A 20,065-nucleotide genomic window follows, 5' to 3' on the forward strand; every position below is an offset into this window, starting at 1 on the left:
TGGGGAGTTCATGGTGGGAGAGGCCAGGCTCCCAGCCCCCAAGGAGGCCCGAACCTGAAGATGAGGCCATCTAGGCCCCCTGGCCTCCCTTCTCAGACATGTGCAGTGACAGGGCTGCAGGGTGTTAGTTCCCATCAATTCAAGGCCAACTCACACTGGCGCTCCTGAGGTGGTTGCTTCTGGACCCCAATATCCAGACCCAAAGCTCCCTGTGTCCTCTCCTCAACAAGAGCTCAAGGGCAAAGCCAGGCACAGCCTCTGCCTCGAACTGAGAGCCAAGAAGGCCTCTGGCTTTGGCACAAACGTCAATGGGCTCAAGGAGGGGGTTTCAGGAGTAGGGGCAGAACCACTTCACCCGGCTCCTAACAGGATGGTTTCCTCTGCTCCTGTGTGACTCCAGAGTCCCACAAAATCAAAACAAAGCAATGACAACAGCAAACAGCCAAGGAGCCTCAGGCAGGCCCCTTCCAAATATCAAGTTCATTTATTTGTTGAATTTAAATAAAAAAGGACTTTGTTTCCAGGAGATTCCTGGGTGGTATTGCAACTGTGAAATGCGAAAGATTAAGGACAGAAGTTATGGTTAAGAACACTAGAGTGTTCTTGAGATTGCGGTCTCCAAGTCGGAGATTTTGGGAAAGGAAAAGTCCTATTCCACGTTCTTGAGGTTTTTATCATGCTAAGCACCCATCCACTTGTCCAGAACGAGAAACCTATTACAATGTGTCCCTTGTTATTTTTAGAATTTAAGATGATATTTTCCTATTTTTGTTAATGGCCTGAGAATGAGATTTTGGTTTGCAATAAATTGCTTGATTTGGAAATATTGGTGCAGAGGGACTCTATAATTCAAAGTCTTTTTATAGCATAGTTTTTTTTTTTTTTCTTTTTTTCCTGTTCTGGGGAATTCCTTTAATCAGGTGGTAGAAGTGATTAACGACCCTATGTGCCCATGTGCACATGAGAGCTCATGTGTCCTCAGAACGAGGAGTTGAGGGTCACAGGTAACCACACTGCTGCAGAAAAGGAAATCCCAGGGCCACTTTCTCCAAGAAAGAGCATGCCTCCAATTAAAGCCCTGCCAAGTCCCACCCAGATGCAGGAATGAATTGATTAGTTGACAGAGTGTGCTCAAGGCTGTACCCTCTGTCATGCTGGCCCAACATCCTCTCTGTGCCCCAGAAAAGCAACAGGTGGGGAGGAGGGGACAGAATTATTTCTCATCCTTTTTTCCCATTTTTCTTCTGATTATTTCAAAAAGAAATTACTTAACATCTTCAACATTTGCTATGCACTTATTACGTGCCAGACACTAAATGGCAGAAAGAGCAAAGACTATAAAAAGGAGTCACACTCCACGTTACTCCTGGGAATTTCACGGTTTAGTAGGAGACGCTTATAAAGAACTGCTACCACCAGACTGGGGGACAGCCACTACTGGAGGTAGTCCTATTGGGCTGCTGATGAGGGCAAGGACTCTCTAGCAGAGTTCGGCAAGCTGGGAAGGAGGCAAGGGTGTCCTCAGCAGAACTGGCAACAGACACAACTGCATTGAGGCAGGAAAACAGGAACACCCTGTGTCTGGAGGAGGATGGGCCAGAGGCGGAGGGTCTGGAGGGGTAGGGCCTGGAGGGGAAGAGGCAGAAAGTGACTGATGGCTTTTTATCTGTTATACAACTCGGATATCTGAATGATTTTCACCTGGATGAGTGGCAATGTGTGCGAGTTCAATTTTTACATCTTATTTTTTTCAAATATACATAAGATATTAATTTATGCGAATTATCTCTACACCTAAATGTACTTATGCATTCTATTGAAGTAAATTCAGCAAAGAGAGAATTATTACTCACTGAGCGTCTACCCTGTACTAGATGCTTTACAGATCTTACCAACTCATTCTCACAGTCATGCTCTAAAGCAGAGGGTCTCAAACCTGAACCAGGGCATCACAGTCACCCGGGGGATGGTTAAAACACAGATTTCTAGACCTCACCCTTGAGTTTCTTATTCAGCAGGTGTAGGTGGGGGCCTGAGAAGGTGTGTTACTAACAAATTTCCAGGTGAGTCTGCACCTGCTGACCCAGGGCCCCCCGACCCCCTTTGAGAAACACACCTACCTTGAAAGTATTAGCTTCAATTTAGGGTGAAGAATTTGAAGCTCAGAAGTGTAACGTCATACAGCTAGTGACAGACTGGGATGCAGGCCCACCAACACTCTGCAACCTTACGCAGCACAGTCACTTCAGTATTTGTAAATATACAGATTAAGGGATTGCAAAATAGCAGGATGTGTGCTGTCCACGATAGCACTGCAGATGTCCCCAACTTACAATGATTTGACTTGATGTTTTGAATTTACACGGTGCAAAGCCGATACACATTCAGGAGAAACTGCACTTCGAGTGCGACCGCAGTATTGCGCTTTCAGTACAGTATTCAATACGTTACAGGAGACACTCCACACTTTATTATACAACAGGCTTTGTGTTAGACGATTTTACCCAACTTTAGGCCAATGTAAGCCTTCTGAGTACGTTTAAGGCTTACCTATGATGTGGTGGGTTAAGTGTGTTAAACGCATCTTTGACTTAAGATATTTTCAACTAATGATGGGTTTATCAGGATGTGACTCCATCGTAAGCCGAGGAGCATTTGTCTGGTGCATACAGGTTGACAATCTCGCTGGGCCATGTGGTTTGAAGTTTCACAGTAACCACTGACCTTTGGGAGTCTCACTGCCCTTGTCGGCTCCTGCCTCGTAAGAAAGTGCCCATGACATGGTTTATTATTGCAAGGGTCTATGGGCCAGCTGGATGGTTCTGCTGTTCAGGATCAGGCTCGGCTGATGGAAGCTGCTTGTCTGCAGGTTGGCTGCGTTCTGGCTGAGCAGTAGGGGAGACCACAGGCTTCTCATCCAGCAGGCCACCTATCCTTGCTCACCCAATGGCAGCAGGAGTGCAGAAACAAGAGCAGAAACTTTATGGCGCGCTGAGGGCCTGACGCAGGTTGGGCTCACAACACTTTGCCCAGTCCTGTTGCTAAAACACTAGCCTTGACAAATTCCAAGGGGCGGAAAACACATCCCACCTCTTGATGGTGGATACGGGAAGAAGAAGAATTTGTGGTTAACTTAACAAATGCACCTTACTGCACGTTCTGTGTGACAGTCTGCAAATCCTCCTCGTGACTCCGTTCCTCACTTGGCTCAAAAGCAACAAACAAGGAATACAGCTCTGTGCCCACTTTTTGCTCCCTTTGTGGATGTCAGGAAGACAAAATCTATCATTAACAGCAGTGTGCCACCAGGCTTTGCCCCTGAGAAATGCGTTTTTCATTTTCCATGGAAGGTTTTTAAAATGACGTTTCCTTGGAACTGTCATGTAGAAGTGTAAATATGAAGTTCACATGGAATATCCAGTTTTCACAGCTGTATCTGTGCTAAATTAAAAACAATGAAAAAACAGAGAGAGAGAGAAAAAAAAAAAAAATGACCTCTGGCTTTTTGCAACAGAATCGGGGCACCAGGAATGCATCATTCCAATAGTGTGCTGCCTGTTCAGCGGCTCCATCGTTTCCAGATTGAACTCTTTTAATTAATCATGAATAGAGTTTTGCACTTTTACTCTTGGGCTGGTGGTTTATTTTCTTGTTCTAGTGCCCACATGAGCATCCTCTAGCAATAAAAAATCCAGGGAGAAGTTATAAAAACATGTCATCCTGGTTACAACCTGTGGCTAATTGATTTTTGAGAATCGCTTAATTGTGTGACTTTAGTTAACTAAACAACAATGCCTGTTTTCACACCCCTGATATTAGCTCATACTATTTCACGACCTACCCTGCTGAGACACACTCCATATTTCTGACCATAAATCTGGCCTCTGCCTAGGCTTGCATATTTGTTCCAGCTTTGTTGTGGTGGGTTTACTGCATTGGTTGCTTTTTAAAAAAAATTTATGGTGGGCAATAAACATGGAGAAAGTTTTAAGGGTAGAAAATATTTTTTCTAATCCATGTGAGTTGAGTTTTTAATTTCTTCCTTAAATAAAATAATAAAAGGTGTTTTTTCCTACTACTTGGTCCAACATGGATCTCTGCAGGTTCCACTTAAATGGTATGTGAGAGAAACATGAGCCCGTGGCCTTTTTTACAGAGGTTTCCAAAAGCTCTGCTGAGTTAGACTAATTGCCTGGAGTTTCACTAGGGTCCACATCAGTGACAGGGGGCTTTTATTGTGGAAAAGTCAAGATGATAGGCATGTGGGAAGAAGGGTTAGGCGTAGGCCTGCGAGAGAGGAAGGAGTCAGGGAGGAAAATGAGGAAAGTAAAGGCATTTGAGACCAGCAGGAAAAACCCGTTTGGAGGATAATGAGAAAGTCAGACTGAGGACTGGGAACATTTCCCCAGATTATGATCCAAGCTACAAAGATGGGGGAAAGGAAGGGAAGCTTTTATTCCAGTTTCACCGCTCTGTAAACTGCCGGATCTATCAAAAGACTGCCCATCGTGGTTATTATTCAGTGTCAAGGGGTAAGATCCCTAAAAAAGAGTTGCAACCTCGGATGTGAAAAGTAACCCTCGGCTTTCTATTGCTTACCTGAGACCACTGACTTTATTTTCCTTTCTTATCATAAATGGAACCCAGTATGACAATTAAAATCTATAATAGCTGGTACTTGCATGGTTCTTACAATGTGGCAGGGCAGTGTCCTAGGTGCTTTGGAGATGTTCATTCCTTAAAGCCTCACAAGGACCCTATGATGCAGGTACTGTTATCACACCACTTCACAAATGAAACCATTGAGGCCTACCAAGGCAAGTGTCTTGCAGCCAGTCACAGTTGCTATTTGGCAGAGCTGGGACTGGCCCCAGCAGCCCACGCCTCCAGCCTTTGTCCTTGTGAGCTGTTTACAATCTTGACTCTCTATTCAGATATTTCCAGAGAAACGCTTTGACAAGGCCCTGGGTTCTGGACCCGTGCAATCACTGGCACTAGGAAAATACACTGGAGTCAACTCCAGAGGTAGAAGAACATATGCCTTTTATTTTCTTTTCCTGCTTACTGCACTGGCTAGAACTTCCAGGTGACGCTGAGAGGAGTCCTTGTCTCACTCCCAGCTGCAGGAGGAAAGCATTCGGCCTTCTTTCATTAAGTGTAATATTAGATGTAGGTTTTTTGGTTGATACTCTTTTCAAGCTGTGGAAGTTCCCTTCTACTCCTAGTTTCTAAGAGCTTTTATCATAAATGGTTGTTGTATTCTGTCAAACACTTTTTCTGCATCCATTGATATGATCATTTAATTTTTTTCTTCTATTAATATGGTGGATTACACAGATCGATATTTTTGTATTGAACCAGACTTGCATCCCTGAAATAATCCTTACTTGGTCATGGTATATATTCTTTCTGGATATTTCTGAATTCTATTTGCTAATACTTTGTTAAAGGTTTTTTGCAACAACAAGAGAAGGAAAGGAATACTCAGAATATGGGCCTCCACCTGAGCGGTAGGTGAACCCACGATTGCCTGAAGTTTCCTTGTCCTGGCCAGATCCCACCGAGAAACCCTGCTGTTCCACTGTGCCAACAGGGCAGGACTACACAGTGAAAGACAACACAGACAGAAAACACAGGAGAAAGAGGACAAACCTGGGTGTTCTCATTTGTCTCATTCCACTCCTGCAAAAACAAACGAAAAGGCCACAGCTTTATGTGGATCTAAGGCGAGGGTCTCTGCTGGAGCACTGGGACTGCATTTCATGCTGGATGCCAAATGAGACCCATAGAAAAACCAAACAAGCTGACTTTCCTTTCAGTATTGAGATAAAATTTCCAGCAATTTTCATTGAACAGAAACAAAGCACTTGGTGGGAATGCAGTCCCCTCAATCCCACCACAACCACACTGGGAGGGTCAAGTGTGCCCCAGGCTCTGGGGCTGACTCCAACACTGGGGAAGGAGGACCTAGGGAACCCCAGCCAGGGTTCCACCTCTTTCTGAGCATGCTTCCTGCCTTCCTAGTCTAATTCTTCCAGCTGGCCCCTACACTGGTAACCTCCCAAATTAGTACTTAGGGTGACCATATTGAAAGTGATTATGTCAGTGCAACAGGCCTAAACTGGAACTGTTTTGGGCAAACTGGGACATACAGTTGACTTCCTAATACTTTAGGTTCTCCAGAACCAAGGTTCTGGATTTTTCTTTCCAGACCCCACTCCTCACCATGGTGGGTATAAAAGTTCTGCCTGTACCCTGCCCTAGGGGCAGGGCCCCTTCTTCCCTCTTCCAGAAGCCCTCACTACTTGCTGTCTTACTCTCAGATCTCTAACAATTGATTCTCTGAACTTTGAACCCCACTGTGAAATTCTGATGGCCCATAGAGACCTCCATTCACAGACTGGACTGTGACCTGCTGGTGCCAGTCCTTTGCCTGTGTCTTATGTGGCCTCCTGAAGTCTTCTGGATTTCACTCCAAGCAATTCACTAGGTTCTCTCTGCTCCCACTGGGCAGACCCATTTGGCATCTGTGTGCTCACTGCCTCTTGGAAAGCATTCCTCCCTGTTGGTGATACAGAGGTGGATTAAATGAGCCTCCATTGGTCTGAAAGTGGAGGAGTCTCAGCAAACCAAAATGCGGCCTTACTCTTCTCCCTACTAATTACACCTGCTGTAGCATGATTTCCCTCTTTAGAGATTAGATCATGAAGCTCAGAAAGATTAAGAAAGCAAGTCCCCATAGCCCCTTAGAAGTAGCCTCAGGCTAGGAAACCAGGCCTGGCTGAGCACAGCTTGTCTTCATTTGCAAGAGGACGGTCAAGAATGTCCTGGACATTGACAGCAGGGACTCCAACAGGTATTTGCACACCCATGTTCATAGCAGCATCATTCACAGCAGACAAAAGGTGGGAACAGCCCAAGTGCTCACCAATAGATGAATGGATGAGCAACATGTGGTATATCCATACCATGGAATATCATTCAGCTTCAAATAGGAAGGAAGTTCTGAAACAGGCTACAACACGCATGAATCTTGAAGATGCCGAGTGAAATAAGCCAGTCCCAGAAGGACAAATATTGCATGAGTCCACTTACATGAAATACCTAGAAAGACAAATTCATATAGACTCAAAGTAGAATGGTGTTTTCCAGGGAGTTGGGGGTGGGGCCATGTGTGTGGAGAGTTTTTTAATGGGTACAGAGTTTCAGTTTGGGAAGATGAAAATGTTCTGGAGATGATGGTTGCAGAAGTGAATGCACTTAATGCCACTGACCTGAGCACTTAAAGTGATTAAAATAGTAAATTTTCTGTTATGTACATGTAATATGTTATGTATATGTATATATAATGTGTATATTATGTATATGTAATGCACATGTATATGTTATATATATGTATATGTAATGTATGTTATGTATATGTATATATAATGTGTGTATTATGTATATGTAATGCACATGTATATGTTATGTATATATAACGTATATGTAATGTATGTTATGTATATGTATATATAATGTGTATATTATGCATATGTATATTACATATGTGTAATGCATATGTCATGTCCTGGAAAGTCACTCCCCAGGGAATTGTTTAGCTTGTTTGTTGAAGACATCCCCACCCCACCCCACCCCCTTTCCTGGCAGCTCCCACCATCTGGCCTTAACCTGCATCATCAGCTGCACGTGCTGATAACAGGCTTCCTGCTCCTTTGGGGAATCCTCAGGGACTCGCTCAGTGAGGCCTGCTCTGCCCACGGAGAGTCTGCAGGCTCCCCACATCTAGGGGCTCTGCGAAGCCTGTGTGGGCAGGTGTTGGGGACTGCCCTCACTCCGTGCCACGTGGACATGCCAGGCAGGGGCTATGTATCTCGCGAGCCAAGCTGTGGGACACCATGCACCCTGCTCTCCAGCCCAGCCATACGACAGTGACCACATTCATTGACTGCAGCAGGGTGGGCATGCTGGACACACAGCCGGTGTCTGAGGGCCCTAAATGGGGCTGCTGTGGCGAGCCCAGGAAGGCAGAAGACAGATGAAGGCACGGTGGGCCATGTCACTCCATTGCCTCCGTGGATGGAGCAGGGAGCTGAGACCGGCAGTGTGTGAGAAGTCTACACAGGCACAGGGATGCTGGGTCAGGGCCTCCACACACACAGCATGACCCTGTGCGCCGGACTCGGCAGTGGGTATACTGTGGTTTTGATTTGCACTTCTCTGATGATTAGTGATGTTGAGCGTCTTTTTATATACCTGTTGCTCATTTGTATGCATTTGTATGTCTTCTTTGGAGATATGTCTATTCAAGTCATTTGTCCATTTTAAAGTCAGGTTGTTTTGTTTTGTTTTGCTATTGAGTTGACGGAGGCCCTTATATATTTTGGGTTTTAATCCCTTATCACATATCTGCTTTGCAAATATTTTCTCCCATTCCACAGGTTGCTTTTTCACACTGCTTCCTTTGCTGTGTAGAAGCTTTTTAGTCTGATGTAATCCCACGTGTCTATTTTTGCTTTTGTTGCCATATCCAAGAAATCATTGTTGAGATCAACGTCGTGACGCTTTTCCTCTAAGGTTTCTTCTACGAGTTTTAGGTCTTATGTTCAAATCTTTAATCCATTTTCAGTTGATCTTTGTGTATGGTGTAAGACAAGGGTTCAATTTCATTTTTTTGAATGTGGATACCCAATTTTCCCAACACCATGTGTAGAAGAGACTGTTCTTTCCCTATTGTGTGGTCTTCGCACCCTTATCAAAGATCAGTGGATCGTACATGTCTGCGTATATTTTATTTTTTCCTTTTGGCTGTTCTAATATGTGTGCAGTGATACCTCATTGTGGTTTTAGCTTGCATTTCCATAATGGCTAGTGATACTGAACCTCTTTTCATGTGCCTGTTTGTTGTCTATATATCTGCTTTGGTGAAATGTTTCTTCATGTCTTTTGCCCATCATCTGATTAAAAAAAAAATTGTTTTTAATGTTAAATTATGAGACTTATATTCTAGACGAGTCATTTGTCAGCTACGTGGTTTGTAAATAATCTCTCCCAGTCCATAGCCTGTCTTTTCTTTCTTTTAACAGGGTCATTGGCAGAACAAAAATTTTAAATTTTGATGAGGTCCAATTTATCATTTTTTTTCTTTTATGGGTTATGCTTTTGGTGTCATGTCTAAGAACATTTTACCAAGCCCTGAGTCTCAAATATATTCTCCTATGTTATCTTCTAAGTTTGATGTTTTACATTTACATATATGATACATTTTGAGACACTTTTTGTATATGGTGTGAAGTGTTTTTTTGTTTTCTGGGGGTTTTTTTTGGCCTATTCAATTGTTCCAGCATTATTTGTTGAAAAGACTATCCTTCCTCCTGTGAGTTGCTTTTGCATCTTTGTGAAAAAAAATGGGAAGGTATTTGTGTGGGTCTATTTCTGGGTTCTCTATACTGTTCCGTTAATCTATGAACAATTCCCCAGGCCAATACTACACAGTCTTGATTACTGCAGCTGTATAATAATAAGTCTTAAAATCAAGTAGATGATTCCTCTTTATTTTTCTTTTTCAGAATTGTTTAGGTGTTCTACAAAGATTTCCATATAAATTTTAGAACAATCTTGTCCATATTGACATCTATTCATATTGTCTATATGTACAAACAATCTTGCCGAAATTTTGATGAATGTGCATATTGGTTTGGAAGAGAACTGATATCTTTACCATGTTGAATCTTCCAATCCATAAACACAGTATACCTCTCTATTTATTTAGATTTTCTTTGATTTCTTTAATCATCATTTTGTAGTCTTCAGTACAAAGTTCTGTACATGTTTTATGAGGTTTATACCAAAGTATTTAATTTGTTTGAGGTTTTGTAAATGATATTGAATTTAAAATTTTGGTTTCTATATGTTCATTGATAGTATATAGAAGTAAATTGATTTTTTATGTTTATTTTCTTTATGCAAACTTGTTGAACTCATTTATTCTAGGATATTATTTGCAGTTTTGGGAGGGATTTTCTGCATTGGCTATTATGTCATCTGCAAAGAGGAACAGTTTTATTTCTTCTTTTCTAAACTGTATACTTTTATTTCCTTTTCTTGTCTTATTGTGCTGGCTAGAATTTTCAGCACTATGCTGAGTAGTGGTGGTGAAAGTGGAGTCCTTGCCTTTCTCACAATTGAGGGAGAAGACATTCAGTCTTTCACCATTGGTACACTGTTAGCAATAGGGCTTTTGTCGATATGCTTTGTGAAGATGAGGAAGTTCTCCTCTACCCCTAATTTTCTGTTAGTTTTTTTTTTTTTTTTTTTTTTTTTTTTTGTCATTTTTGTGACCGGCCGCACCATGCTCAGCCAGTGAGCACACCAGCCATCCTTATATAGGATCCGAACCCGCAGCTGGAGCACTGCTGTACTCCCAGCACCGCACTCTCCCGAGTGTGCCATGGGGTTGGCCCACTGTTAGTTTTTTTTTTTTTTTTTTTTTTTTTTTTTATCATAAATGAGTATCTAATTCTGTCAAATGCTTTCTCTGCATCCCTTGATATGCTCCTGTGATTTTTCTTCCATTAATACAGTATATTACACTGATGATTTTCTAACATTTAACTGGTCTTGCTTCCCTGGAACAAGCCCAACTTGGTGATGGTGTATATTCTTTTTATATATTGCTGAATTCTATGTGCTAATATTTTCTTTAAACTTTTTTCACCTATATTCATGAAACCTGTTGATCTGTAGTTTGCTGTTTTGGTACTGGCTTTATCTGGTTTTGGTATCAGGGTAATACTGGCTTCATAGAATGAGTTAAAAAGTGTTCTTTTTAATTTTCTGGAGTAGATAGTATAGATTTGGTGCTATTCTTAAAACACTTGGTAGAATTCTCTAGTGAAACCATCTAACACTGGAGATTTTTTTGTGTGGGAGGTTTAAAATTATAAATTCAATATTTTTAATAGTTTATAGGATTACTCAAGTTATCTGTTTCATATTGGTTGATTCTGGTAGTTAATTTTTTTGAGTAATTTGTCCTTTTCATCTATGTTATCAAATTTATGTGTGTAGAGTTGTTTACAGTGTTCCCTTATGATCCTTTTGGTGTCTGCAGGGTCTGTAGTGATGTCCCCTGTTTCATTTCTGATGCAGATATGTCAGAATGTCATTTTTCCTTTTATCTTTGTGTCAGCTTTTATCTTATCTGTCTTCTTTCTATCTTTGTAAGTTTTGTTAGAGATTGATAAATTTTATTTTTCTTTGAAAAGAACTAGCTTTTATTTAGTTTCACTGAATTTATTTATTTATTTATTTATTTAGTTTCACTGAATTTCTATATCATTTTTCCATTTTCAATTTTTTTGATTTCTGCTTTTGTCTTTGTTTTCTTCCTTCTACTTGCTTTGGATTTATTTTGATTTTATTAAGATGGGAATTTAATTATTAATTTGAGACCTTTTTTCTAATGTGAGTATTTAATGCTATAAATTTCAGTCTTGGCACTGCTTAACTCTATCCTACAAATACTAATTTTGAAATGTTGAACTCACCATGAGTTCTTTCTGGTTCTTCGTATGATGAGTGATTTTTTTTTTTAACTTCAGCAAGTTCATGGAAAAATAGGATTAAAAGATAATAGGAATCTTTTTATGAATTTTTGAAGTACCCTTGTATTTTCATTTTTATGGTCAGTGTTTTTTATATTTTTTATTTTTTATTTTTTATTTCCCTTCTCTTAGTTTTCCATTGCCTGAGAATGTCTCTTCATTACTCATGGATATTTTGGGTAGGTATAGAATTCTAGGTTGACAGTTCTATTCTTTTAAAAAATTTTTCTTTTTTCTTTTTTATTATTATGAATATTTATGAGATACAAATTACCAGAAATTGCTTTTGTACCCTGTATCCCCACCCTATTGTCCCCCAACCAACCTCCTGCTCCCTCTCTACCCCCCACTCCACTTTTCAGCCCCAGGAATGTTCCCTCCCTCTGTAAGACCACTGCGCTAATGTGGTCTTTCTTTCCTCCCTTCCTTTTTCTCTTAGCTCCCACATATAAGTGAGCACATGTGGTATTTGTCCCTCTGTGTTTTGCTTATTTCATTCAACATAAGTTTCTCAAGTTTCATCCATGTTGTTGCAAATGGGAGTATTTCATTCTTTTTTATGGCAGAGTAGTATTCCATGCTGTGTATATATATATACCATACTTTCCTTATCTAATCATCCGTTGATTGACATTTAGGTTGGTTCCATATCTTGGCTATTGTGAACAGAGCTGCTATGAACATGGTAGTGCAGGTATCCCTTCAACATGATGATTTCCACTCCTTTGGGTATATACCCAGAAGTGGGATTGCTGGATTGTATGGAAAATCTATCTGTAGTTGTTTGAGAAACCTCCATACTGTTTTCCATGGTGGTTGTACTAATTTACAGTCCGACCAACAGTGTAGGAATGTTCCCTTCTCTCCACACCCTCGCCAGCATTTGTTATTCACCATCCTTTTGATTATAGCCAGTCTAACTGGGGTGAGGTGGTATCTCAATGTACTTTTAATTTGCATTTCCCTGATGACTAGTGATGTTGAGCATTTTTTTCATGTATCTGTTGGCCATTTCTATTCTTACAGCATTTAAATATGTTGTGCCCCTTGCAAGGTCCTCCATGGTTCCTGATGAGAAATCTGTCATTCAAATGATCTTTCCCCTGTAGATAATGTGCTATTTTTCTCTTGCTGCTTTCAAGATTCTTCCTTTGTCTTTTTTTTAGAAGTTTGACTGTGATGTATCTTGGTGTGAATTTCTTTGGGTTGTGATGTTTGGGATTTATTCAGCTTCTTAAGTCTCTAGATTTATGTTTTTGTTTTTTTTATTCTTTTTGGTAAATGCGGTAAATTTTTAGCCCCATGATCATTCTCCTCTCCTTCTGGAACTTTGATGACACTCATGTTGTATCTTTGTTATAGTTACCCATACCCATGAAGGTCTGCTAATTTTTTTCAGTCTATTTTCTCTTTGTTTTCAGATTGGCAATTTCTATTGTTCTATCTTTAGGTTTATTTATTTTTCCCGTTTGTCCTCTCCATTTCTCTGCTGTGCCCATTTACTGAATTTTTTTATTTCCGTTGTATTTTTTTAGTTCTAAAATTTCCATTTAGTTTCTTCTTTTATCTTCTCTTTCTTTGATGAGATTTTGTATTTCTTTGCTGAACCTGTATTTTCATTTGTTTCGAGCTCATTTTTAATTGATAGTTGAAGCATTCTTTATGATTGCTGAATTAAAGTTCTTGTCCAATAGTTCTCACAACTGTATCATCTCAGTGTTGGTGTCTGTTGATTGCCTTCTCACTCACCTTGAGCTCTTTCTGGTTCTTGTTATGATGACTGATTTTTGATTGAAGTCTGGACATTTTGCATATCATAAGACTAGGATTCTATTGAAATCTTGCGTTTTAGCAGGCTTCCTGTGACATCTCTCCAGTGGGTGAGGGGTGGGGGTAGATGCTGCTTTGATATTGCCAATTAAGGATAAAGTCCAGATTCTCCACTGGATCTCCTTTGACACTTGGGTTGGAGGAGGGGCTCTTTGTTACTGCTGGGCAGGCTTGGGGTTCGGGGTCCCTACATGGTCTCCACTGACTTGACAGGACAGAGGACTCATTACTGCTCAGCACAAATGCAAGTCCTGGCTCCCAACTCAGCCTTTACTGATGCTGCCTGGCGAGGGAGGTAGTGATGTCTCATGACAGCATGGTAAGGGTGGAAGTCTTAGCTTCCCACTCTAAGCTTCCCACTCAGCCTTTGCTGGTGTGAACAAAGGAGGGGCCACAGTTTCCTCTGTTTTGCTGGAATAGAGCAATTTTTTTTCTAAAAGTTTTGTGTCTTACTAGGCTTCTTCTTTCCTGGTTTTTTGGATAGAGAGAGCTGGATTTTCTTGAGCCTTTTTTCCTGCACTTGTTGATGTTTCCAGGATGCTGACTTTTCCAGTGTCCAATCTGGGATACATGAGGCAATAAGAAAGTACAGAAACTCACTTCCATGTTATTCCTTGAGTTCTAAGGTCCCTGGCTGGTCTGTCTTCTCTCTACCTTTTAGAATCTTCTAATATTGTTTTATATATGATGTTCAGTGTTTTTAGTTGTGCTTAGCAGCAGGAATAGGGAAAAATGTGTCTATTCCACCTTCCTGGAAAGTGGGAGTCTTATTCTCATAGACTTTTTGGGTTGTTGAAAATTTCCCACATTGAAATAAGTGCTAAATTTCTGGGAGTAATTTAGGCTAAAGCCCATGATTGGGGATAACTCAGCATTGGGTGGATGGGACCATTTATTCATTCATCTGCTCATTCATTCATTTGCTACACAAATGCATGAGCACATGCTCTGTGCCAGGCACTGATTAGGCACAGAAATCACAGAAGTAAACAAAGCAGCTAAAGTCCCTGTCCTGGAGAACTTGCATTCTGCACCGCAGATGGACAAAATCCTTGACACATAGCTAAATAAAAGTTTTATTAAGTATGTTGTAAAATGCTAATAATGGGATATAAATCAGAGAAAGAGGATATAAAATCCTAGGTGGGGGAGGGTGTTTCTAGCCGAGGGGTCTGGGTAGGCCTCATCCAGAGGGTAACTTGTGAATAAATATATGAAGGAAGTGAAGGGACCAGCATTTCAGGCAGGAGGAACAGCGAGGGCAGAGGCCTGAGGCAGGCGTCTGCTGGCAAGTTCATGGAACAAGTCAGGTGCAAGATGAGATCACAGGAGATGAGTGAGTGAGCTGGAAAGCTGTCTGTGGACTGGGAGCAGGGGTGGGTCTTCATCTAACTTCTTAAGATGGCCATTCTGGCTGCTGTGTTGAGGACAGACCGGAGGGGGACAGGGCAGGCATGAGGAAAGCAAGTGAAGGCTTTTCAATGACACATGCTAGAGGGGGGGTTTGGCCCGGCAGGGGATGGGGGGTGGGGGGTGTCAACAAGGATGTATCTGGATATATTTCAGAGATGGAGGCACAGGATTTGCTGAGACTGGACATGGGGTGAGAGAGGAAACAAGGAGCCAAGGTTAACACCACGGGGTTTGGCCTGAGCACCAGTAATGGGGTAGCTGCTGTCCACATGTGTGCCTGGAGTTTGGGTGAGAGGTCCAGGGTGGGGACGTGAGCTTGAGGGACATGACTGTGGCCTTTAAAACCATGGTCCATGTGATGACTCAAGGGTGTGTTTAGACAGAACATGGCTTCAGAAGGGAGCATTTGGGAGGACTCCACACTCAGAGGAGTCCCAGGTCTCCTACCCTGATGGACGTGGGATCCTCAGACTCCCTGTAATCATGGGGGACAACCCTGCAGGGCTTCTCTCAGGGATCAGCTTCTGCTAAGAACAGACTCCTTTGTCTTTGTACCCTCCAAAGTGTGTTCTGTGCTCCAGCTCCCGCCCACCCCGGTGTTGCAGGTTTGTGTGTCCTGATGCCCTGTTGGTGCCAGTGTGCTCCCCACCCAGCACTGCATTCCAGGAGCCCTGGTCAAGGTACAGGGCAGTGTGAGAAGGCCTCAGGAGGGTGCACACACCTGCTCCCCTTGCTGGCTTCCCCAAGTCCAAAGAAGAGGATCAAGAATTCTGCTTTTTAAGGACAGCTTAGTCTGATTCTGTTTGGGAATTTTTATGTTTTGAGAAATGAACCTTCATGTATAAAAGATCTAGCATGTGCCAAGATTGCAGAAAGCCCCAGATTTAAAAAAAAAAAAGAAAAAAATAAGGCAACATACTACAAGTTTTGTTTTCAGGGCCTCTAGGACTACAGCAGGAGCAGTGGAATCTGTTATATTAGTCAGTTTTTGTTGCTTATAATAAAATACACTGAACTGGATGATTTATAGAGAAAACGAAATTTATTGCTTACAGTTTCTGAGGCTGAGAAGTCCAAAGTCCATCTGGTGGTGGCAACAGTGACCCAGGGGTCCCACATTGCAAGATGGTGGAAGCAGAGGGAACAGACAGAGAAAGACAGACTCTCTTTTTCTTTTAAAGCCCTCAGAACCACACCCTGACCACCTTTTTTAATCCATTCACTACTGTGTGGTCCTACAATCCAATCACCTCTTCAAGGCTCCACCTTCCAATTGCCATAATAGGATTTCCCACCCTCTTAACAGTCACAGTGGGGGCTAAGTTTCTAATACATAAAACTTGGGGGACACAACTCAAGCTTCAATGAGTTTTGGGGACATAATTCAATCCATTACATCTGTTGAATCAGCTTTCCTGTCCATTGCATTGACCTGGGTGAGGTCTTCTGGAAAACATGAGCTGGATCTCTTGGTGTCATTAAGATTTCCCATGTTGTGATCCAAATAAGATTTGTGCCCACCACCTCTCCTAGCCCTGTGCCTAGCACTAACTCAGGAAAGGACTTCTGACAGATCCTCCAACCTGAGACCCACAGGTGTGGGGAGGAAGAAGCGGAGCAGGAGCTCTGCGAGGGGCTGTGCCGATGCAGGATGGGCACCTCATGCCTGCTTGTGGCAGTAGGCTTGGTCAACCCTGGAGACCCAAGTTGAACCACAGACGGCAGCTACCCCGGGGCTACCAGTGGCATCTCCTGCATGACAAGCCTGCCCACCACTGACCCCTTCTGCCATCCCACCTCCTCCCTCACTCCCCCGTGAAAGGCTCAACCAAGCAGGTCAATCCACACGCATCTGAAATATGCACCCCCCTGTGGAGGCAGGATTGACACTCCTTCAAGGGCAAGGGCAGGTGGGAACCTCAGGCTTTGCTTTACAACTCCTCACTTTTGCTCCACCAAAGTCCCCCTCAGGCTCTAGTTAGGCAATGGGGCATCAACAGGAAGAGCTGAGTTCTAGATTGAGCTTTTGCTTCAGATGGGTAGGTATGTGGCCACAGGCCAGCTGCGGGTTCCAGGAGGATGAAGGCAGGTGGGGAGGTGTGGAGCTAGAGGTAGCTGGTTGCCTTTACAGGCCACTGAAGTCAAATATGGGAAGTATTTTTAAAAATTAAAGATGATGTAGAAGTGTAGAGCACTGTGCATTTCTGGTAGCCTGTGGTGGCCACGTGTGTGTGTGGTGGGGAGGTCGGTAAGGTGTGGGGGAGGACCTTCACATCTCACAGGAACAGTTCCCTCCTACTTGACCTCTGTCCTTCCCACAGTCCTCAGAGCATTACTCCATCTTATGGTAGAGAAAACTGAAGGCCAATGCAATTAAACAGCAAGCTAGCAAGCTGTGAAGCCCAGGGGTTAGTGCCAGGTGCTGACCTGTAGAAGAGGTGGCTGGGCTCTTTCTCCACCAGATACCTGCCCATCGTGGACTGTGACGTGGGGACAGGGGTGGAAAAGGGGGAAGGCAAATGTTTTATTGGCTTCTCAAAAAACTTTCTGATATTTGCAGAGGGTGGCTGCCTGCAGAGGTTCTGGACAACATGCAGGGCAGGGAAGCTGGATGGACAGAAGTAGGCTTCTGGGGGGTGGCTCCAAGCCCGGGAGAGGGGTGGGCTGCGCAGAGGCACACCAGCCTGCCAGGCCCGGTGCTATTCCGGGAATTCACTGTTCTCACGCTGGGGATCCAGAAGAAAAAGATTGCTGCAAGCTCATCCTTATCATTTGCAAAGTGGGCACAGGGACTACTTATCTTTGGAATGTGGTAAAGAACACTGAATTGAAGTAATCACAAAGCACCAAGTCTAGTTTATAAACGTGCTATGTAGAACAAGTACAGAAATAAATACAGACGTGCATGTCCTTTTCCCAGGAAGTTTTGTTATTTCTGTGGCCTGAGAAAAAACCTGGTGAACACATTTGGACAATGGGCCATCTGATGTACAGGGCAGAATCCCTTGCACTTTCATTTACAAATCTCTCTTCCAAGGTTTGCAAACTGAAGAGAGGTTAGCCGAAACCTGTCTGGTAACTGCAATATATCTGCAGTTAAATGTCCCAACAGAGTGCGTTGTACTTTTTCTCCCTTATGTAGAAATTGTGCTCAGATTTTAATTCCCTGTGACCTGCAGGCCATTTCTCCCTTCTGGTTTTAATTACATCTGTCTCTGATTAATCCCATGGTGCTCTCTGCCCTCTATGCTGTCACTGGCAGAGTACGCTGTAAAGCGCAAATGCTTTTTGGTATGTTTACTAGTTTAACTGATCCCAAATGGAGAGGAGAGATACCTCCTGGAGTTTGGATCTGGAATTTTTACCTCATGATTAGGATTTCACAAGTGTTTTTTTTCTGTCTTCAATGAAGGCTTTGGGGAAATGCTTTGGAATTTCATTTTCTGTAATTAGATGTCTCTCTATATGATGTTTCCATAAACAAGAACTGTATTTTGTTCACAAATAATACAAATCAAAAGTCTAATCTGCCTTTTCTCCTCACGAAGATTTTAGTTACCATCCGTGCCTCATAGTCTGACATTGCTAGAAGCAGCAGCCTCTGGCTCCTGGGTCCATGACCTGAGTCACATCTTGCTCCTGATGATGGTGCCCAGGGAGAGCTGACCAAGGGGATGAAGATCTGCGTGTGAACTTTAGCTCTGACACCAGGTCCGTATTTGACTCTGGGCAAGTGTTTCAATATTTTTCATCTGTCAAACAGAATGAAACACTTTGGAAAGTGAAAAGCACTACATTAAAAAAGGGATTTATACGTATGTTCATATACATGCATGCACAGGTTTAAGAGCAAAATCAGCACACATATGTGGTTTTGTATGGGTGTTGATGTATGAAATAAACTTAGTTTTAAGTCCTTTGAAATTATGAAGACATTTTTCTATGTTTCTCTTTCCCTCTTCCTCCCTTCCTCCTTCCCTTCTCTCTCTCTCTCACCAAACCCACACACACAGGGCTTAGAAAAATTGTTATTAGAGGTTAAATTATCAATTGTCATAGAAGTTTGATTTGTTATTGTTTACAGGTGTTAAGCTTTAGGGAATTGGATTTGATAATAACATTTGTTTGATTTATATACATCTACTTTAGAGTGAAGTCGTGTGAAATGATGTATCAACATTACATCTGTCTATTAGCAACTAAGAATTGCATACAGCCATTAAATGATTTCTCATGATATTTTATTTCTCAAATAATTTTACTATTTTTCATTACAAATTATTTCTAAAATCAAACTTTCAAATCCCTTGCATATGCACTTGTCATGATATTGCAAAATGACTTTATATACAATGGATGGCCCCTTTTGGCCTCTTATTTTGTTATAGTGGTGGTTATTGATGATGTATGATTTACAATCAATAAAATGCAGAGCTCTAAATTTTTTAGGACTTATGGATTCTAGTAGTTTTCTTTTTTCGTAGATTCCAGAGAGTTTTCTATGTACACAATTGTCATCTATAAATGATGACAGTTTTACTTATTCCTTTTAAATCTTTGTGTCTTTCATTTTTTTCTTGCTTTATTGCTCTTGCTAGGGCTTCCAGTGTAATAATGTTGAATAGAAGAGGTGAGAGTGGACGTCCTCATCTTGTTTCTGACTTTAGGGAGAAAGTGTTCCATTTTCCACCACAAAGCATCATGTTTCATGTAGGTTTTTCCTAGATGCCTTTTATCTGATTGAGAGAATTCCTTTTCCCCCCTAGTTTGCTGAGAGGTTTTATTGTGAGTGGATGTTGGCTGCAGATATATTTTTGATTATCACCTCTTGTTTCTTGATTAATGGATGCTGTAGCTTGCACTGCACCAGGGGCCTATCTCATTTATGCAGATTTGCTTCTGACTGAGCCTCTAATCATTCTCCTTCACTGATCATTGATGTCGGCCAAAACTAAAAATCCCAATGTTGTTTTTTGATGTGAATCTAAACATGATCCACTCCGTGTAGTTATTTTTGGAAACTAAATGTCAGACCTTATCCTGTTTATTATACAACTTAGTATTAATCATCATCTACAAGTTCTTTCACATCAGTTTTCATTCTGTTCACAAGGATGTCTTTGGGATTTCATAAAATATCTCACTGTAGTGCTTTACATGATCTAAACCAAAATGTAGTAATAGAGTTTAAAGTAAAGAAAATTAGTTCGTCCTAT

Source organism: Cynocephalus volans, chromosome 2, assembly GCF_027409185.1.
Source record: "Cynocephalus volans isolate mCynVol1 chromosome 2, mCynVol1.pri, whole genome shotgun sequence".
Lineage (NCBI taxonomy): Eukaryota > Metazoa > Chordata > Mammalia > Dermoptera > Cynocephalidae > Cynocephalus > Cynocephalus volans.